At 51.3% G+C, this 19,867-nt stretch overlaps 1 protein-coding gene across 2 annotated transcripts in view; it reads right to left on the reverse strand.

The window, feature by feature from the left end:
- ZCCHC24 (zinc finger CCHC-type containing 24) overlaps positions 1 to 19,867 on the reverse strand; it is a 62,619-nt gene that overhangs the window by 29,517 nt on the left and 13,235 nt on the right. The window lies entirely within an intron of this gene.

Raw genomic sequence — 19,867 nt, forward strand, 5'->3', positions numbered from 1 at the left:
CCAAAGAGATCCTGGCATGTGGGGGTCCTGGAGCAAAGCCTCCTTGCTCTGTCCACAGAGGGGCATCGAGCCTGGGCATGGAGCTGGGCCCGGGGGCTTGGTGGCAGCACGCGACAGCATAAGCCTCAATGCGATCCTGTGCACCAGTGAGGGGTGTCCGTGCCCCCGCACACTAGGAGCCCCTCGCAAATGTGCTGGGTGGGGGCTGCCCCGAGCCCCCTGCTCCACGCCCGTCTCCACAAGGTTCAGTGTGTCGGGGGAAGCTCCAGCCACAGGTGGCTCTGGATCTCTCAAAATGACCACAAGAACTGCACGGAAAATTGAGAGAACCTTGCTGAAGGAAGGAAGAAGGCAACCCCTGTCCTCTGTTCTGGAAAAGGTCTTCCTGCTCCCCACATGTGTGACGAGGCACCCACTGTCTATCCTGTGAGCCGGCCAAGGGCAGAGGGAAGGAGGGCTCTGGCGGTGCAGCTCCAAGCCCTGGATTCGAATCCTGCCACCACCACGGCCGGCAGGAAGAGCTTCAAGAAGTTTCTGAACCTCTCATAGCTTCGGTTTCCCATCGCTCAAGTGGAAATAATGACATGCTTTGGGTGGGGAGTTGAGAAGATTGCATGAGCTTATGAATGCAAAGTGCTTGGCCCAGAGCTGGAACTCAGTAAAGAGTAGACCTCACCACCCTCGTCATCACTATGTGGACACCTGCCTAAAACCTCAGATGTCCAAGACGTCAGATTGCACTTTCTTCCCTACCTTGCCAACCTTGTAAAAACCATGGAGAGCATTTGAAATCTAAAATTAAGCTACCCCAAGTGAATATCAATAAGCCCACTCAGTCTCCCTTCAAACACAAGAAAGGGCCTGGAGCCTGACTCTGTGCTGCATGTGAGGAGCTGGCAATGGCCAGGGCTGCCCTCTCCCTGCCTATCAGATTTTCCTGTATAGAATCTCGCTTAATCCTTTAACCAAAAACAAAAACAAACAAAAACAAAACTCCAAATCCATGAGTTAGGATCCACGAGGCTCTAGAACGGAAAGACCCAGAGAGGAGCAGGAACTTTCTCAAGGTCACACAGCAAGTACGCCCACTCCCAGCCCACCACCTTCTCTCTGCCTCCTGGTGTCCGAGCCTGCCATGCGCTGCCACATGTCAGCACCAGCCCTGGGGGACTGTGACGGAAGACTGCACGGATTGGCAGGCAGGAAATGGCCAGGGGAGGTCCTGTAGGGCAGAGAGAGCCGCTCCTGGGCCTGGAGAAATCTGCCACGCTACAGGCCATAAATGTGTGATCCTGAATTACTGGGCTGGTCCCTGTCAGCTCAGAGGGACCCAAAAGTTGACTTTGTCCTATAGAAGGTCAATGGTTCTGTACAGAAAGCGAGCCTAAGAAGGGCTGGCTGGAAGGTACCTGATAATAGTTGGACACTCAGGAGTGCAGGTTTTGGGCACCAACTTTATTGAGCAAGTCACCTCTCCTTCTGGGCCTCAGTCTTCCCATCTGGAATCAGGGTATATGCATGTGTGTGTGTGTGTGTGTGTGTGTGTGTGTGTGTGTGTTTAGAGGAGATGCTTTAGATGTGATAGACTCTAATGTCTTGGCCAAAGCTGACACTCTGGGAAATGGCAGGTCACCTTTGAGATGGGGCCAGCCCACTAGGTGAGAAAGAGATGCTGCTATCCGTGTAGCCCACTGCCCTTTCTGCTGTACGGTCAAATGCGCCCTGGTTCCTGCCCTGCCCTCCACTCCTCTGCTGCAGTGACAGAGCAGAGAGAGCTGTGGGGTCTCTGCCTTCCCCACCCCCACTCTTTCCCTCAAGAGAGGCCGTCCAGGCTGAGCAGGGGAGGGGGCATGCGTCCAAGCCTGCACAATCACCACCTTGTTTTGGGGAGACAAAGGCCAGGCTCCAGGCCCTGGCGGCCAACTGCATGGATGGAATGACAGATCACAGAGTTGCTGAATTTAGAATTTTTTTTAAATGTTAGTACCATAATAGCTTAGATTCTTAAACTCTTGAAAAGTCAGTATAACAATGTGTTAGAGATGCAGAGAATCTTCATTTTCAAGGACAGTAGTAACAGCACATTGAAAGACACACAAACGTGGATGAGCTCAGGATGCCCACAGTTCGCATACGGACTTACTGCAGCACCTCAGACTCTTAAAGTCAGACAATTCAGAACAACCAAGTGTCAGAATCATCCCCCGTGGAAGCCTAGATCCACAGAAGAATAAAACTCACGATGACGCAGTCCAAGACACTGTCGGAAGGAGATTCCGAGTTTCCTGGAATCTTGTCATCTCACATCGCCAGGACCTCAGAAGGACTGGGATGACTGTCTCACCTGCAGAGGCCCTTCCCCCGCACCTGCCGGAGCTCCCCACCACTTCACTCCTGGGCAAAGATGCTTTTGCTCAGCCACATTCCAGAATCACCCGGAGAGCTGAAAGAAATGCCATGGCAAGCCTACCTCAGATTTGCTGAGTCAGAATGCCCAGCACCAAATGTTAAAAACATTCTTGGGTGGTTCAGACGGTTAAGTGTCCAACTATGGATTTCAGCTCATTATCTCATGGTTCATGGGGTTGAACCCCTTGTCGGGCTTGACGCTGGCAGTACGGCTGCTTGGGATTCTCTCTCCCTCTCTCTCTTCCCACTCCCCCACTTGAGCGCTCTCTCTCTGTCTCTAGCTCACTCGAAATAAATAAACAAACAAAAATTCTCAAGGTGATTCTAATGGGAAGCTCAGTGGAGAACCACTGACCTGGCCAACCTTCCTTCCACACTACAGATGAGCAAACAGAACACAAGTAACTGGTCCAAGTACACAGAGCAGTGGTCCCTACGCCAAAGTCAAGCTCCTTGGCCTTCAATTGCTTCCTCCACGTGGACTCCTTTGCCTCCAGGGGCCCTGTTCCCAACTTGCTATGTCTACCTCACAGCCCCCCTGCTCCAGGGGAGCTCCCAGTGGTCTTGGGAACTTGGGGTCTCCCTAGTGGGCCAGGATGTAGTGAGGCTCACAAAACCAGCCCCTCCCTTCCCCCTCTCCTCAAAGCCCTCCACATTGTTTCAAAGCAGGGCTGGAGGGACACTTCAAAGGTCATCAAGGTCAATCCCCAGCCTCTAGAAAGGCCTATAATAAAGAAATGTCAATGGCACAAGGAGTCGGAAGGCTGGAGTCCTCTCTGTCACTAGCCTGCTGTGTGGCCTTAGGCAAGTCACCTGGCCTATGTCAAATGGTCTAAGGCAGAAGCTAGATGGAGAACCTCTGGAAATCCCTTTCATCTCTGCTTCCTGACCTCATGCAACATGGCTCTACACTGAAGGGCATGAGAGCCTTCAGCTTCCCGTGCTGGCTCATTCCCAATTAGTTCTACTGTCCAACCCGAAACATTCCAGCCATCGTCTCAGCCCTTTGCCCTTCTGCATGAAGATAGAGACCATCTGGGCACAGAACCCTTCTTCACCTGCTCAGAGGAAATCCCCAGTCCTCGCACCCCAGCAGAGATGTACCCCCTCCTCTCTCCTGCTGCAGGTGTGGCTGGTCTTGCAGACTCAGATGGGGGCTGTGCTCCCAAGCAAATGGGGGTGGCTTCATCGGGGCGGGGGGGCTGCCGGAGCCCATGCCCCGTTCCCAGTTTTAATCTGATGTGCTCATGTCAGGAGGAGTCCTGCTGGGCCTACTGGAGCATTTCCTACAATGAGATGGGGATTTCCACCCAAGAACCCCTATCGGACTATGGGAAGGAGGCCCAAGAGGCAGCCTCAGAAATAGGGAAGTGGGAGCATAGATATTCCTTAGACCAAACCGTAATGTGCCCAAAAGTCACCTAAAAGCTGATGGAAAAAATGCCAGTTTCTGATTCAGCAGCTCTGGGGGAGGGCCCAGGTTTCTGCATTTCTGGCAGAAATGGCCATGCTGCTGCTGGTCCACGGACCACACTTTGAGAAGCAACCATACAGATGTTCAGAAATAAATACGTTCTTATTCCTAAGACCCCCCTCACTTCTGTTCAGCTTGGCTAACCATTTATCCCAACTCTGGTGGCTCACGAGATCTACACAGCAGCTCTGCGAGGCAGATGGGATGCCTATCACTGAGTCCACTGTGCAGAAGGGGAAACTGAGGTATGGCAAGAGCAAGGGGCTTGTTCAAGGCCTCCTACGCTCCCTCCTCTAAACTCTTCCTCCTGTGGTTGGTTAGAACCACACACCTTAGCAATGGGTGGCCTCACCCAGCAACTCCCTGTATAGATCTACCATGCAACTGTATAGATCTGGGGGTAGAAGCCAGCTCCTCTGCCCTGAGGCTGCTCAGGGGTCCCCAGGGGGCCCTCACTCAGCTGCGCTGATTACCGATCTAGTTCCCGGTGGGCTGAGGTGGTGGAACGGAAGCTTAGGAATCAGCAAGGCTACAGAGCCACACTCCTTGGGCTCAAATCCCAGCTATGCCCTTGGCTCCTGTGTGACCCTGGTGGAATTTCCTGATGTCTCTGAGGACGTTGATGATGTGCAAGGACTCAGTACTGTCCCTGGTGCATGGAAGGTACTCTGTTAGCTCCCTGCCTTCCTTTCCTTCCCCACATTTCAGGTGAGTCTTGTCCATTTTTTCCTTCCTTCCTCACAAGTTTATGGCTGCATGGCCTCTGAAGCAAGACTGCCTGGGACTGCATCTGTGCTGTGTGACCCTGGGCAGGTCACTTACCCTCTCTGCGCAATGGAGAAAATAGGCCCTCCAGCCCAGAGAGCTGTGGCAGGAAGCAGATGAGTCAACATGTGTAAAATGTTTAGAACGGCACCTGGACATAGTGGACACTCCCTCCACATGGAGCAACTGGCTCTAATGCCCCTCCACGTGACTGCCCCAGCTCTGCGGCAGGTGCTATAGTCAGCGGGGGGTGGTCACTGTGTACCAGGACTCCCTGGGCCCACCACCCCTGCCCCAGATCATAATCAGAATACAAAATACTATGCTGGTTGTGGGAGGCTCTTTGGAGAACACAGAGGAGGGAGTGACTGACAAATGGGGAGAGCTCAAAAGGGCTGTGGGAGGAGGGGACTCCTGACTCGGTTTGAGCGTTGTGCTCCCCAGCAAGGGGCTGAGAAGCTCAGGCTTCTGTCAGCTTTGACTCCCTGTCACAATGCTTTCTGCCTTGGAAACACAACCCTCCTCCTCAGCATCACCCCCAACGTGTGGGATGAGAGACGCCGGGTCCCACACAAAGCCTCCCTCCTTAGCCAAAGCCAGCATGTGCCAGGAAGCAAGGCCAAGAGGAAAGCCTGGCACAAGAGCAGGGGCTCGCTTTCTCTGCAGCCTGGTCTCTGCATGGGTCAGAGCATAGCAGGTGCATTGTGTGTCCTAGTGGATGGACCTATTCTCGGGGGCAGAGAGGGACAGTGGGAAAGCCTGGGCCCCGGAACCCGGCACACTTGGCCTGATCCTAACCAGCTGTGACACAAGTCACTTAACCTCTCGGTGCTGCTTTGTTACGAAACAAAAAAAGGAAGAAAGGAAGTAAAGGAGAGATGAAGAGAGAGAAGATGTGGGCAGACGGACTGCAGAAACAGCCCAGGCTGGAGTGAGAATCCCATCGGCCAGTGATGGAGGTGCTTGGTAAGCCAGCAAGAGGGAGGTCTCATTTCTCCTGGCCCCCACCCCACTCCATGGGCATTCCTTCCCTGCCCCTGCTGCCCCATTTCTCTGCAGCCCAAACCTGAGCACGGGGGGCCTATAGGGAGAGAGCCCAGCTCTCACGGGCAGGCCAGGTCAGAGGTGCCAAGTCTCCCAAACCAAAGCCATGGGGTGCAGGAGAGTCCAATGCAGGCTCTGTCCCCGAGCGCCACCTCAGACATGGTAGGAAGGGATGCTGCTGCCACCCCAAATGTTTCTCCAAGACCGGGGACAGAAAAGGGCAGGGGCCAGAGCAGCCCCCAGGCCGGCACGCACCCAGAAGCCCACCTACCCTCACTCACCTCCAATCATTCTGGCAAACTTTCTATGAATGGCTGCTCACCAGCTGAGGGGCAAACCACATGCTTTTATAGTTTTCAAAGCATGTTTGCCTGGATCTCCCAGAGGTCCTGACACAGGCTTCCTGGCTGACCCCATTTCAGAGGCTCGAGTGGCGTGTCAGCTCAACATCAGGACAGACGTGGCCAAAGCTGAGCAGCCACCGGGGAGCAGGCCTGGGACAGGAGCTCGGGTCTGACCCCAGTGCCCGTGCATGCCCCCTCTGCCAGCCAGGCAGACACAGACCCTGCCTGGAGTCAGGCCCCCTGAAGGTAGGAGAAAGGGCTGTGTGAGGACCAGCCTGGGGCTGGGCAGGGCTCAGCAAGGCATGAGGCGTGGAGGGGACACGGAGGGGACAAGATGCTCCACAGGAGAGGGTACGTGTGGGCTGGGCTCAGGCAGAGTCCTGGGGCCTGGGAAGGCTCGGCAGGGCTCAAACAGCAAACAGACAGGGACTGCCTCCCACAGCCGCACTGGAGCCACACTCCAGGACTGGGGCAGAGCAGAGCCCACATAATGAGGGGCATTGTCCGTCCTCTGGGGACTAGATGAAGAGGCAGTTCAGGTAAGAGGCCACTGAAGGCTTGCCCCTGGGGTGCTAGTCATGAAAATTGGGGCTCTGAGAGGAGAGCCCAAGGGTCTAGCATGGCCAAGGAGGCGCCTGAGGGAGGAGGGTTCAAGCTGAGCTCTCAAAGGGGGTAAGAGGGAAGGGATTAGGGAAGGCCGTGCTGCAGGGTCGGGGAGGGGGGAATGGCATGAGCGAAGGCAGAGGCTGAGAGTCCCAGGTGTGCATGTGGAGCTGCAGGTGCGGGTGTGCACCTGTGCTTGTGGTTAAGCGGCCCAGTGCGGGTGTGCACCTGTGCTTGTGGTTAAGCGGCCCAGTGCGGGTGGGGTAGGGAAAAGGAAAGGGGAAGGTTCGGTGCCTGTTTTGTCCCAGGCTGCTTCTCATCAACCTCACATCAACCCTGTGAAGCCAGGCTCTTTACAACTGAAGGCAGATAAGGCTCAGGAGGCCCAGCAATGTTCCAGGTAATACAAACAAGAGCTGTCTGAATGCTGGGTGACGCCGAGCTCTGTACGCGTTGCTTTGCCAACACATTTCCCACAAACACCCTACAAAGTAAGTGAGCCCATTTTGCAGATGCCTGGGTGGAGGTGTGCAGTGTGCACAAGGGCACGAGGCTGGGAAAGGGCAGGGGTGTGGTCTGGGCCCAGATCTGTGAAATTCCACTGCCCTGCACTCTCCCGTCCTCAAGGAGTTTGAGGGGGTTCTGACCTCATCAGAACCTTCACGGGGCCCGGGGAACCACCCCGAGCTACCCCAAGAGGAAAACAACTGAATGGGAAGTACAGGCCAGGGCCATGGGCAGGTGAAGAATTAATGAGTGAGCAAATGGTGTTCGGGTGTTCAGAGGAGAGTGGTCCCTTTGGGTTTGGAGGACGGGGAAAATCAGAAAAGGCTGCCTGGAGAAAGTGACACTGGGGAGCTATTTAGTCCAAGGATGCAACTGCTCAGCTCCAGCCCTCCATCCGCCCTGCAGGTGGTTCAAGGACCACGGCTGGATCCTGGCTCTCAGTTCTGACAACATCCCTGTCCCTCAGGGCCCAGGAGCAGAAGTTTGAGAAGGTAAGACCAACTGACAAAGCGAGATTGCTGGGGGCTCCGAGTCACCATCTGTGGTCCACTTAAAAGGAGAACTGACAGCTGAGGATGTGAAACTGGCCCCTCGGACTCTTTCCTGCCAGGCCCGGGACAGCAGGAAGGATGTACAAGTGGCTGCCCAGGGAGCCCTCACGCCCTGCACCCCGCCCCTCAGCCCTCCCCACCCTCTGCAGCTGCTCCCATTCGTCTGTCCCAGGCCCAGCACTCGGCCGCCTGGGCCAGTGGAAATGACAGCCCACAGGAGGCCTTGGGCACCTTCCAGCCAGTCCTAGTGACCTCCTCCTGGAGCTCCTACTTGGGCAAAATGGAGCTTCCAGGCCGCAGTCCCTGCCTTCCTGCCCCTCAAGCAAACCTGGGTAACCTAAGCTCATAAGAGCTTGCCCCTGCCCCCATCCCAAGGCTCCTGAGAAAGCACATGTGTGACGATCACATGGCCCCTTTATGGCCCATCCCAGAGGCAGTCTCCTCTGTGGGACCAGGGTAGGATGGGGGTCCAGGTCCCCTCTGATAAGCCCACAGCCCTGAAGCACTTTCTCAGCCCTCTGGAATGTCTTGAAACAGTCTGAAACAGTGGAGGAGGCGTAACTGTAACGACAGTCATTAACACGATCACAACCGCTAACACTTAACAGTGTGTATGAGGTGCCAGGCTCTCTGTTCAGCATTTCAGATAAAGTAACTCACTTGTCCTCACAACATCCCACAATCCCCATCCTACAGAGGAGGAAACTGACGCCTGGAGACATTCTGTTCACTTTCCCAAAGCCACACCGCTAGCACAAGACAGTGCTGGGGGTTGAACCCAGGAGGGCTGTGCGCAGAACCATCACGCCACACGGAAGGGGTCTCAGAAGGGCCACCCCACTGGGTCTGAGGTCCTTCTCCAACGTCAGCACCTATGCCAGTCAGGAGGCCCAACGCCATCCCCCATCCACACCCATCCCGGCTAACATTCCCCGAACGCTTGAGACATTCCAGGTCCTGTGCCAAGTGCTGGAACACTGCAGCCCAAGCCCCTTGGCCGGTCGGCCAGCCCCAGGGTTTGGAGGAACACAGTGCAATACCTTTCACGCACACACGCAGGCCAGCAGCCGCCGGCCAGCCCTTCTTCACTGGAGTCACAGAATGACACTGTTCGTCTTGCCTTCCTCCTTACTTTCTTCCTTCCCTGCTCTGTTGATCTTTTGTAACATATACTCCTGGCTCCGTGCTGTGAGAAAACCTCAGTTTCCCCACCAGCACACTAATGGCTCTGAACTACTCAAGCTCAAGGCTCTGCAGGGGAAATCCTGCGTACCCTCAGTCCCTCTCTGCCTGTCCCCTCTGGCCCCAGAGGAAACCGAGGCCTGCAGTGAGGTCAGGGCTGGAATGGGGGGCCGGAAACCTCAGGTGGAGATCAGACGTAGGCTGGCAGCCAGAGCCCTCCCTGCCTCCTTCAGAACCCCACGGGGACCAGTCAGCGCTGGCCTGGGGAGCAGTCCAAGGTCTCGGGTCCAGGGGCTGTAGAGATCGGAGTGGGGGGCCTGGGGGCCTGGGCCAGTCTTTACCTTTCCTTTGCCTCTTGTCTTTCGCCCGAGCAAGACCCTGAAACTATTCACATCCCGCCCCTAAGGTTTCAGCAGTCCTCAGATCGGTTCTCTCCCTGCTCTATTTTTCTTCTTCTTTTGCAATCTCCAAGTAACCCGAGCTGCCAGATGGGTGGGGGCGATGATTGTTTTGTGTCTGACATCTGGATTTCATTAGCAGCCCTGGGCATGCTGACTCAGGAACGGCAGCTCCCTTGGGCTCAGGCCCGCCCCAGACCTGGTCCTTTACCGGACACGGGAGGCACAGGAGATGGCCTCCCGCAAAGATATAAGCAGCCCCCTCACCACTACCAGGAACAACCTGGGAGTGACAGAGCCTGAGAGCTTTGAGAATTTCTGCTCATAGCTCAGCGCCTGAAGGGAGGCCTGTCAGGCTGGGTGTGGCTGGGCCTGACCGCCATGAGCGGTGGACAGGGGACTTAGAGACTGGACCCTGGGTCCTGGCTGCACTGCCCTCATCCACACATCCGTGCACACAGAGATGCTGAGTGGGCCACCAAGACAGGGAGTCCTGTCCTGACCCCAAGTCGCAGATGCATTTTGGAGATGAGGAATGGCGGCTCAGAGTGGTTTCCAGGACCCAGAGATGGTACTTTCTGGCAGCGTCTGGAATTGGTCCCCCCACGGCCAACCTTTGCTCACCCTTCCTTGCCTAATATCGGGCCTTATCAGCTGTCTGCGTTACTGGCCCAGTTTTGTTTGCAGTCTTGCCGCCTCCAGCCCGGCCTCCAACCTGCCAGCCGTGAGCTTTCAAAATGCCAATCCGAGCAGGTCACCTAAACCGTTGGATAGCTTCTCCTTGCCCTCCAGATAAAGTCCAAGTTTGTGCAGCTTGGCACGCAGGCCCTTCACCACCTGCTGTGGCCACACCTCCCTCTCCTCCCCTCCGGCACCCAGAGTGCCAGCCATAGCCAAGGGCTCGTGGTTCCCGGAAAGCATGCCCTCGTTATTTACACGCTTGCTTGGAAGCCTTCCCCACCCTAGTTCTAGACTCCTCCTCCCTGGGGCTTCACACGAAGCCCCAGGCCGAGCTGGTCCTTCGCTGCAAACCTCAACCGTGGCCCTGGTCACGCTGAACAGCCAGTCGTGGTCTTGTCTATCGCACTGAGGACAGGAATAGGGCCTTATCTAGCGCTGGCCTGGCATACAGCAGGAGCTCAGAAAGGGTCAGGCGATGGAGGCGTGTCCTGGGCCCAGCTCCATCCTGGACCGATGCTGCGTCCCGGGCAGAGGTGGCAGCGAGCCAAGCCCCCACCACAGACACACATCCCCATGCTCGAGTGCAGATGGCTCCGAGCAAAACGCTGCCACTCTTGCTGCCCCACTGGTGTGCAGAAGCCCGCAGGTGGGCTGGGCAGACAGCCAACATGCCCCCTCACAGCCAGCCGGGGGTTCTGCTGGCGCCAGAGTGGCAGCCCTAACCCCTCCGGCCTTCCTGACACCGCTGGGGGCCACAGACACCCTGGGGCTGGGCCAGTGGTCCAATCCTCCGGACACAACAACTTGGCCAGACCAGGCCTCTTATGGCCTCTGCCCGCCTCATCCTTGTCCCTCCTTATTTCCAGCAACCCATCTTTTTCAAGAAGCCCGACTTTTTGAGAATGTGGAGATCAAAGTCAGACACTAAGGCCAATAGATCATAGAACCTAATTTAAAACGTGTGGGCTCTGGCATGAGGAAGGCCTGCGGTCCGGTTGCATCTTTGCTGTTTACTAGCCATGTGACCTTCACAAACCATTAGACTTCTCTGGGCCTCAGTTTTATCATCCAGCAATTGACCCGATGGAGTTGAGAGAATTCAGTGAGTTGATACATACTGCACACCTAGCTCAGTGGTGAACTCAGTGCTCACAGACTGTTAACATTGTTGTTAATGTTGTTGCCCTTGAACTGGAGGCCTAGCCCGGGGCGAGATAGCAGCAGGGGCAGGTTTTTCAAGATCCTAACGGTAGACCTTCTTGACTCCTGGACCTTTCAGGGCCAGTGCTGACACTGGCTGGAGAGGTACCCCAAACCAGGCACAGCCCCACCGCACAAAGAGGGGCTGCCCTTCAGCGTCACCAGTAATTGGTTTCTGGCACCTTCTGCATCCGCTTCAGGGGGCTCCCAGTATTCCTGTAGTGCCCAATCCCCCTCACACTGACCCATGGGACATATGAGGAGCCCCATGAGTCTGAGGGCTGAACTGGACACCTCTCTCCACCCTTAAGATTGGAAAGGAATCAATGAGCAGAGTACCGGGTGTTTGCACACTCGGTGGTGTGTCCTGGGCCCAGCTCTTGTCCTGGACAGATGATGTATCCTGGGCACAGAGGGGGCACTCGTCCAAGCCCCCAACCACAAAGATGCACACCCACGCAGGCTCACATGCAGCAGGCTCAGAGCAAACTGCTGCCATTCAGGTCCTCCCAGCCTGCGACACTGGTGTGCGGAAGCCAATACGGGCAGCACAGAAAACGCTGCAGGGGCCCCAGCAGGGCAGCATCTATGCCAGTCCTACAGCCAGCTTGGATTTTTGCTGCCCTCAGAGTGGCAGCCCCAACCCACCCGGGGCCTTCCTGACTACACGGAGCGGGGGAGCTCAGAGTAGTTCCTGGTTCCCATCCCACTACCCAGGCCGTCGGCAGTGAATGCTTTAACCACATTCTCACTGCCGCCTCACTCAAAGGCCAGAGTTCCACAGGCGGCTTCAGGACCAAGGCAGGGCTGCCTAGAATTCTGCACATTCTACTCCCAGGTAGACCACTTAAGATCTTAAAATCACTTAGGCTGCTTAAAAATCATTCCACATGGGGCACCTGGGTGCCTCAGTCAGTTAAGCATCTGGCTTCGGCTCGGGTCATGATCTCATGGTTTGTGGGTTCAAGTCCTGCATCAGGCTCTGTGCTGACAGCTCAGAGCCTGGAGCCTCTTTCAGATTCTGTGACTCCCTCTCTCTCTGACCCTCCCTGCTCATGCTGTGTCTCTCTATCTCTCAAAAAAATAAATTTAAAAAACAATAACAATTAAAAAAATAAAAATCATTCCACAAAAGGAGAGGAGAGAAAGGAGCAGAAGAAATATTTGAAGAAATAATGGCTGAAAACCTCCCAAGACCAGTGAAAAACTTTAAGCAACACATCCAAGCCACTCAACAGATTCCAAGTGAACATGAAGAGATCCACAAATAGACACATCATAGTAAAACTGCTGAAAGCTAAAGCAAGGAGGAGATGTTGACAGTAGCAAGAGGAAAATGATATGTCATTTACAATGGAATTCTAACGATGTCAACAACTGACTTCTCATCAGAAATGATGGTGGCCAGGGGGCAGTGGGGCAACAATCAGTGTGGTCAAAGGTTAAAAAAAAAAACCACACACACACAAAACTGCCGGCCAAGAATTCTATACCCTGCAAAGATATCTTTAAAAAAATGAAAGGAAGATAAAGACATTCCCAGATAAACAAAAATACAGGATTCATTGCTGATACACCAACCTTTCAAGAAATACTAAAGGAAATTCTTCAGCCTGAAAGCCAGTGACCTCAGACATAATGCAAACATACATTAAGAAACCAAGAGTCTACGGCCATACCACCCTGAACGCACCCGATCTTGTCTGATCTCGGAAGCTAAGCAGGGTCGGGCCTGGTTAGTACTTGGATGGAAGAAACCAGGAGTCTGGTAAGATTGTAATGTGATTATAAAAGATAGCACATATGCATATTTCTTGTCCTTTCTTCTCTGATTTAAAAAGCAAATGTAGGGGCCCCTATGTGGCTCAGTCGGTTAAGCATCTGACTCTGGCTCAGGTCATGATCTTGCAGTTTGTGAGTTGGAGCCTGGCGTCAGGTTCTGTGTTGACATCTCGGAGCCTGGAGCCTGCTTCGGATTCTGTGTCACCCTCTCTTTCTGACCATCCCCCACTCACGCTCTGTGTCTCTCTCAAAAATAAATAAATGTTAAAAAAAATTTTTTAAAGATAGGTAAAATAAGCCCAAAAGCAGCTACTAAGGAAATAGCTTTAAAAAATGAAAAAAAATCATTAAAGAAATTAAAAAGTGTACATCAGAAAGTCTCACTTACTGAAAGCAGTACATGGGGAACAGAGGAAGAAGGAGGACATGAGCAATTCAGAAAACAAAAAGTAAAATAGCAGACCTAAATCTGACACTATTGATAATCACATATATCAAAAGAGCATTACTAATAGCATTGTTGATAATATGAATGGATCAAATGAACCAAACAAAAGGCAGGGATTTTCATAGTGTATATAAAAAGTAAACCAAGATCCAACTACAGGAGATATAATTGAGATCTAAAGATATGAACATATCTTCATATGAAGATATGAAGTAAAATGATGGACAAAGATCTGTTGTGTACACAGTAGCCATAAGGAAGCTGGTTATACTAGCATCAGACAAATTAGACCTTAAAACAAAAAATGTTGGGGCATCTGGGTGGCTCAGTCGGTTGAGAGCCTGACTTAGGCTCAGGTCATGATCTCGCAGCTCATGGTTCGAGCCCCGCATCAGGGTCAGCACTAACAGCTCAGAGCCTGAAGCCTGCTTTGGATTCTGTCTGTCTGTCTCTCTCTCTCTCTAGCCCTCCCCCACTGGCGCTCTGTCTCCATCTCTCTCTCAAAAAGTGTTTAAACATTAAAAAAATTTTTTAAACAAAAATGTTACTAGAGATAAACAGGGACACTTTATCACAAAAAAAGGATCAATGGATCAGAAATTGATAAACATATGTGTAGCTAACAAGGCAGCACCAGAATACATGTGACAAAAACTGGGAGAATTGAAGAAAAGAAACAATCAGTTCAACAATAATAGAGATTTCAATACTCCTATACTTACAATAATGGATACAAGAATGAGGCAGAACATTAGCAAGGGGACAGAACACATGCAGAAGACCATACACCAACTTGACCTAACAGGCACCTACAGAACACGCCAACAAACACCAGGATTCACTGTCTTCTCAAGTGCCTATGAACTGTTCTCCAGGCCAGCCCAAAGGCTACGAAACACCACAACAAATTTAGAAGCACTGAAATAACACAAAATATTATTTAATCACAATGGAAGAAAATGAGAAATCATTTTTAAAAGATATTTGAGGAACTCACAAATAATGTGAATATTCATCAACACACTTCTAAATGTGCAGTGGGTGACAGAAGAAATCACAAGGGAAATCAGAAAATACTCTGTGATGAATGAAAATGAAGGTACAATATACAAAATTATGAGATGCAGCTCAGAGGAAAATCTGTACCTGTGAACATCAACATTAAAAACAGAAGAGGGGCTCCAGAGTGGCTCAGTTGGTTAAACATCTGACTCTAAATTTCAGCTCAGGTCATAATCTCATGATTCATGAGATTGAGTGCCATGTCAGGCTCTGCACTGACAGCACAGAGCCTGCTTGTGATTCTCTCTCTCCCTTTCTCTCTGCCCCTCCCCCACTCACACGTGTGCATGCACACACACGTTCTCTCTCTCAAAATAAATAAATAAACATTTTTTACAACTAGAAGGAAGAGAAAGACTATATTTTCAGGGATCATTTCTATGGTTCATTACAAATAGAAGAAAGAGGGGTGCCTGCATGGATCAGTTGGTTGAGCACCCAACTCTTGGTTTCAACTCAGGTCACAATCCTGGGGGCATGGGATCAAGCCCTGCATTGGGCTCCATGCCAAGTGTGGAGCCTGCTCGAGATTCTCTCTCTCTCTCTCTCTCTCTCTCTCTCTCTCTCTCTCCCTCTGCCCCTCTCCCCGATTCATGCTCTCTCTCTAAAATAAAATAAATTTTTAAAATACAATAAATAAATAAAGAAGATGTAAAATCAGTAAGCTAACTTTCTATCTTACAAAAAGGGACAAAGAGCAGACTAAACCTAAAACAAGCTGAAGGAAGGAAATAATACAAATTAGAATGAAGAACTGAAACCAAAGACTCCAAGAGATATTTGCACACCTGTGTTCAGAGCAACACTGTTCACAATAACTGAAAGACAGAAGCAATCCAGGATGGATAAAGAGATAAACAAATTGTGGGACACACACACACACACACACACACACACACACACACACATACACACACAAAGTATTTGTTCTTAAAAAGAAAGGAAATTTTGAAACTTGCTACAGCATGAATGAACCTTGGGGACATTATGCTAAGTGAAATAAGCCAATTACAAAAGGACAAAGAGTGTGTGATTCCACTTATGTGAAGTATCTAGAGTAGTCAAACTCATAGGAAGAGAGGGTAGAATGGTAGTTGCCAAGGGGTAGAGGAGGGAAAGAAGTGGGGAAGATTATTGCTTAATGGGTACAGAGTTTGACAAAATAAAGAGAGTCCCATAAATGGATGGCTGTGGTGGTTGCCCAACAAGGTGAACATGCAGCTGACCCTTAAACACTGCGGGGGTTGAGGTGCCAACCCCCAAAACAGTCAAAAATATGTGTAGGACTCTTGACTCTCCCCAAACTTAACTACTAATAGCCTTACCGATAACATAAACAGTCAACCTATATTTTGTATGTTACATGCATTCTACACTGTATATAATAAAGTTTGCTAGAGAAAAGAAAATGTCACTAAGAAAATCATAAGGAAGAGAAAATACACTTATGGTACTGTATGGTTTTTACTGAAAAACAAATCTGTGTATAAGTGGATCCACATGGTCCAAACCAAGGTTGTCCAAGGGCCAACTGTACTTAATGCCACTGAATTGTACATAAAAACTGTTAAGATGGTAAATTTTATGTTGTATTTATTTGACCACAATCTTTTAAAAGATTACAGTGGAAAATAATATAATAGAGAACAGAAAAAACAGTACAATCAACTAAACCAAAAGTTGGTCCTTTGAAATGCTCAACAAAATGGACAAATGTGTAGCTAGATTGACCAAGAAAAAGAGAGAAAGAGAGAGAGAGAGAGAGAGAGAGAGAGAGAGAGAGAGAAGGCTTGAATTACATGAATCAGAAATAAAAGAGGGGATACTATAACCAACTTTAGAGAAATGAACAGGATTATAAGAGAATATTGTGAAAAAAACGTGTGCCAATAAATTCAATAACTTAGATGAAACAGACAAATTCTATAAATACACAAACTACACAAACTGACTCAAGAAGAAATAGAAAATCCAAAGAGACCTATAACACAAAAAGAGTCTCAATTCGTAATTTAAAAAATCTACCCACAAAAGAAAGCTCCAACTCAGATGGCTTCCCAGGTGAATTCTACCAGATATTAAAGAAGAATTAATATTAATTCATCCCAAACTCTTGCAGAAAATAGAACAAAATGCTATACTTCCCAAATCATGGAAATAATAAATGCTATCATATGGATGAGCCTTGAAAGCAATATGCTAAATGAAAGAATCCAGTGACCAACGACCACACATTATATGATTCTCTCTGTATGAAATGTCCAGAATAAGCAAATCTATATGGATAGAAAATAGATTACTGATTGCTAGAGGTTGGGGAACCAGGAAGTGGGGATAGCTAATGAGTATGAGGTTTCTATTTGAGATGATAAAAATGTTCTATAGGGGCACCTGGTGGCTCAGTCAGTTAACATCCAACTCTTGACTTGGCTCAGTTCATGATCTCACCATTAGTGAGTTCAAGCCCCACACAGGCTCTGCGCTGACAGCACGAAGGAAGACTGCTTGAGTTTCTCTCTCTTTCTCTGCCCCTCCCCCACTTGAACTCTCTGTGTCTCTCTCAAAACAAATAAGCTTTAAAAATATTCTATTACCGGGGCACCTGGCTGGCTCATTGGGTAGAACATGTGACTCTTGATCTTGGGGTCCTCAGTTTGAGCCATACATTAGGGGCAGAGATTACTTTAAAAAATATGACCTTCAAATAAAACTCTGTAATTGATTGTGGCAATGGTTGCACACCTCTGTAAAGATACTAAAAATCATTGACTTGTACACTTCCAATGGGTCAATTCTAGGGTATGTGAATTATATCTCACTAAAGGTGTTACTCAAACAAGCCTTCTCATTCCACTTTTAAATGTTACATATGCTGAACTCATAGTATTCCATGTGACAGAAGCCTTGTCCACCCATTCTGCCATTCTAGAAGACCTGTACTGAGCACCTGTGTGTGACACCTTGGGCCAGCATGGGGGTACAGAGATGAATCCAGCCCAGCACCAGCCCCTGGAGCTTGTGGTCAAGTGAGGGATGAAAAATATCTCATTATATTCCAGCCTGCCAAAATACCTTTGCCCAGTACTTTACCTGGGACCTCTCCACTGTGACCCAAGGGAGAAAAAAAATAATGCTGACCAACATTTATTGAGCGCTTACTGCATGCCAGACATTGCGTTAAGCACTTTCCATGCATTACTTCCTTGAATCTGCACAACAATCCTATGAGTTAGTTAGTGTGCTCATCCGCTTCCTTGTACAGATGGTAACACTCTCATGAAAGGTGGAGGGAGGTCCTTGGGCCCCCAGAAGTCTCTGGTAGAATCAGGTTTGAGATGGAGCTGGAAGGGGGCCTCGACCCACTCAAGAGGGAAACTGAGGCCCCACAGGGCATGGGCATCCCGGCCTGGGTTGGCACGAATGCCCAAGAAAGCAAAGAGCACTGAAGTCCCAAGACTGGGGTTCTCATGTATATTCTGCCCTCTCCTCAGCACTTCACCTCTTGAGACTCTGTTTGTTCAACTAAAACCCAGGACGCGTACTTCTGTAGGCAGAGTTAAGAGCCCTGCATGAGCTAAGTGAACATGCTGTGCGATCCATATAAAGGGATGTAGAGGAAGAACCAGAGTTTTCACTGTGCTGGAAATTGAGAGGCACTGACACTGAGGTCAGGGACACTCTGTCCCCTCATTTAGAAGAGCTCTGGCCCCTTCTGGAGAGGGGGGCGGGCATGCGCGTGTGTGCATGCATGCTAGCACAAGCGCACACACACCCCTGCCCCCTTCCTCCACCACGTCCTCAACATCCCTTGCCTTTGGATACTGCTCACCCTTCTTCCACCAACGTGCCCACCCCACCCAAGCCCTCCTTCTCCTGGAAGCTTTCCCAGGCTGCCGGCTCAGCAGAGGCACACCTCCTCAGAGCCCCAAGAACCCCTGTTGGGGTCTGGTCATCACCAGCCTGCCGGGGTTAAAATTCCAGCTCCTCCACTGCCTGGCTCAATGATCCTGTGTGAGTGCTCGACTCACACAAAGCATCACGTAACACAAGGCTGACGAGAGGCCCGACACACTGGGTAGTGCGAGCACGGGCTGCAGGCAGGAGATGATGAGGTGTGGTGAGTGGCAGAGAGTCCTCTCACAGGGGCTCAGCCGGGGAAGTGACAAGGGGCCGCTGCCTAGGTGGGCCATGGGCGTATCCTTGAGGACCAACCAGATCCTTAGCCACCCGTTTGCCCCTGGACCCATCCAGAGAACCCCTAGGGAGTAGGGGCTTACCCTCTGCTGAGATCTGTTCATGCCAAGGGCTCCTGGCTCGCTGCGTATACTGAGGCAGACAGGGCCCGCTGCAGTGTGGGTCTGGGGAACAGCCATCAATAGGCCAGCAACCATGGCGGGGTGGGGGTGGGCGGTTGAGATCACTGGCATCCACAAATCACTGGAGATTTTACTAAGATGCAATTATAGGGGGGCAACCTGGGTGGCTCAGTTGGTTGAGCATCTGACTTCAGCTCAGAGCCTGGAGTCTGCTTTGAATTCTGTGTCTCCCTCTCTCTCTGCCTCTCTCTCTCTCTCAAAAATAAATAAGCATTAAAATTTTTTTCTAATAAAAAAAAAAAGATTCTGCATTTCTAACAAGCTCCCTGTGACACCGATGTGGCAAGGACCTAACGTGAGGCACGGCTGTTCCTGGGAAGAGCAGAGAGCAGCAAACCCATCCAGGCCTCCCGCTGGTCTGAAGGCACCCAGCCCCACCCAGACCCACCCCAGGCTTCCGACATCTGGAGGGCAAGGCTGCATGGGTTTTCTGAGTTTCCAGGATCCCATTTCCATTACGTATGTAAAATTAAAGTAAAAATACACATTATAAAAACATTAGAAAATAGGAAAAATAATAGGGGAAAAAATCACTGATCATCTTGTAACATGTTTCGAACAACCTTCACCTCTCTCTCTCCCCCAGATGCCAAAGCCATATCCGTCAGGGACCCCAGGGTCATCACAGCGAGGCGCTGAGTGGGAGACAGGGGCTGCTCCCCACTCTCTCCATCACCTGGCAACCTTCCCACCCTGAGAGAGGGGCCCAGCCTCCAGTGCCTGAGGCCTTCGCCCAGACCTACCCTGGGGGGCACAAAGCCAGGGGGGAAGGCCCCCTCCGCTCCCCCCTCGCAGGCAGGAGAGAGGAAGCACGGCCTCAGAGGACGAGAGAAGTGGGGTCTGGGGAGGGGGTGCGCACACATCTGGATTCCTGGCCCGGAGCCCGCATTCCTTCCCTGTGAGTGTGAGGAGATGGGGTCTCTCTCGGGAGAGCCTCGAGGAGGCTGCTGGCCCCGGTCCTGCCCCGCTGTAATAGGACCCACCCTGGCAGGAAGACTGGGGACGTGAAGGCCCAGACCTCATTTGGGGGGCCCCTACCCA

Source organism: Suricata suricatta, chromosome 2 (assembly GCF_006229205.1).
Source record: "Suricata suricatta isolate VVHF042 chromosome 2, meerkat_22Aug2017_6uvM2_HiC, whole genome shotgun sequence".
Classification (NCBI taxonomy): domain Eukaryota; kingdom Metazoa; phylum Chordata; class Mammalia; order Carnivora; family Herpestidae; genus Suricata; species Suricata suricatta.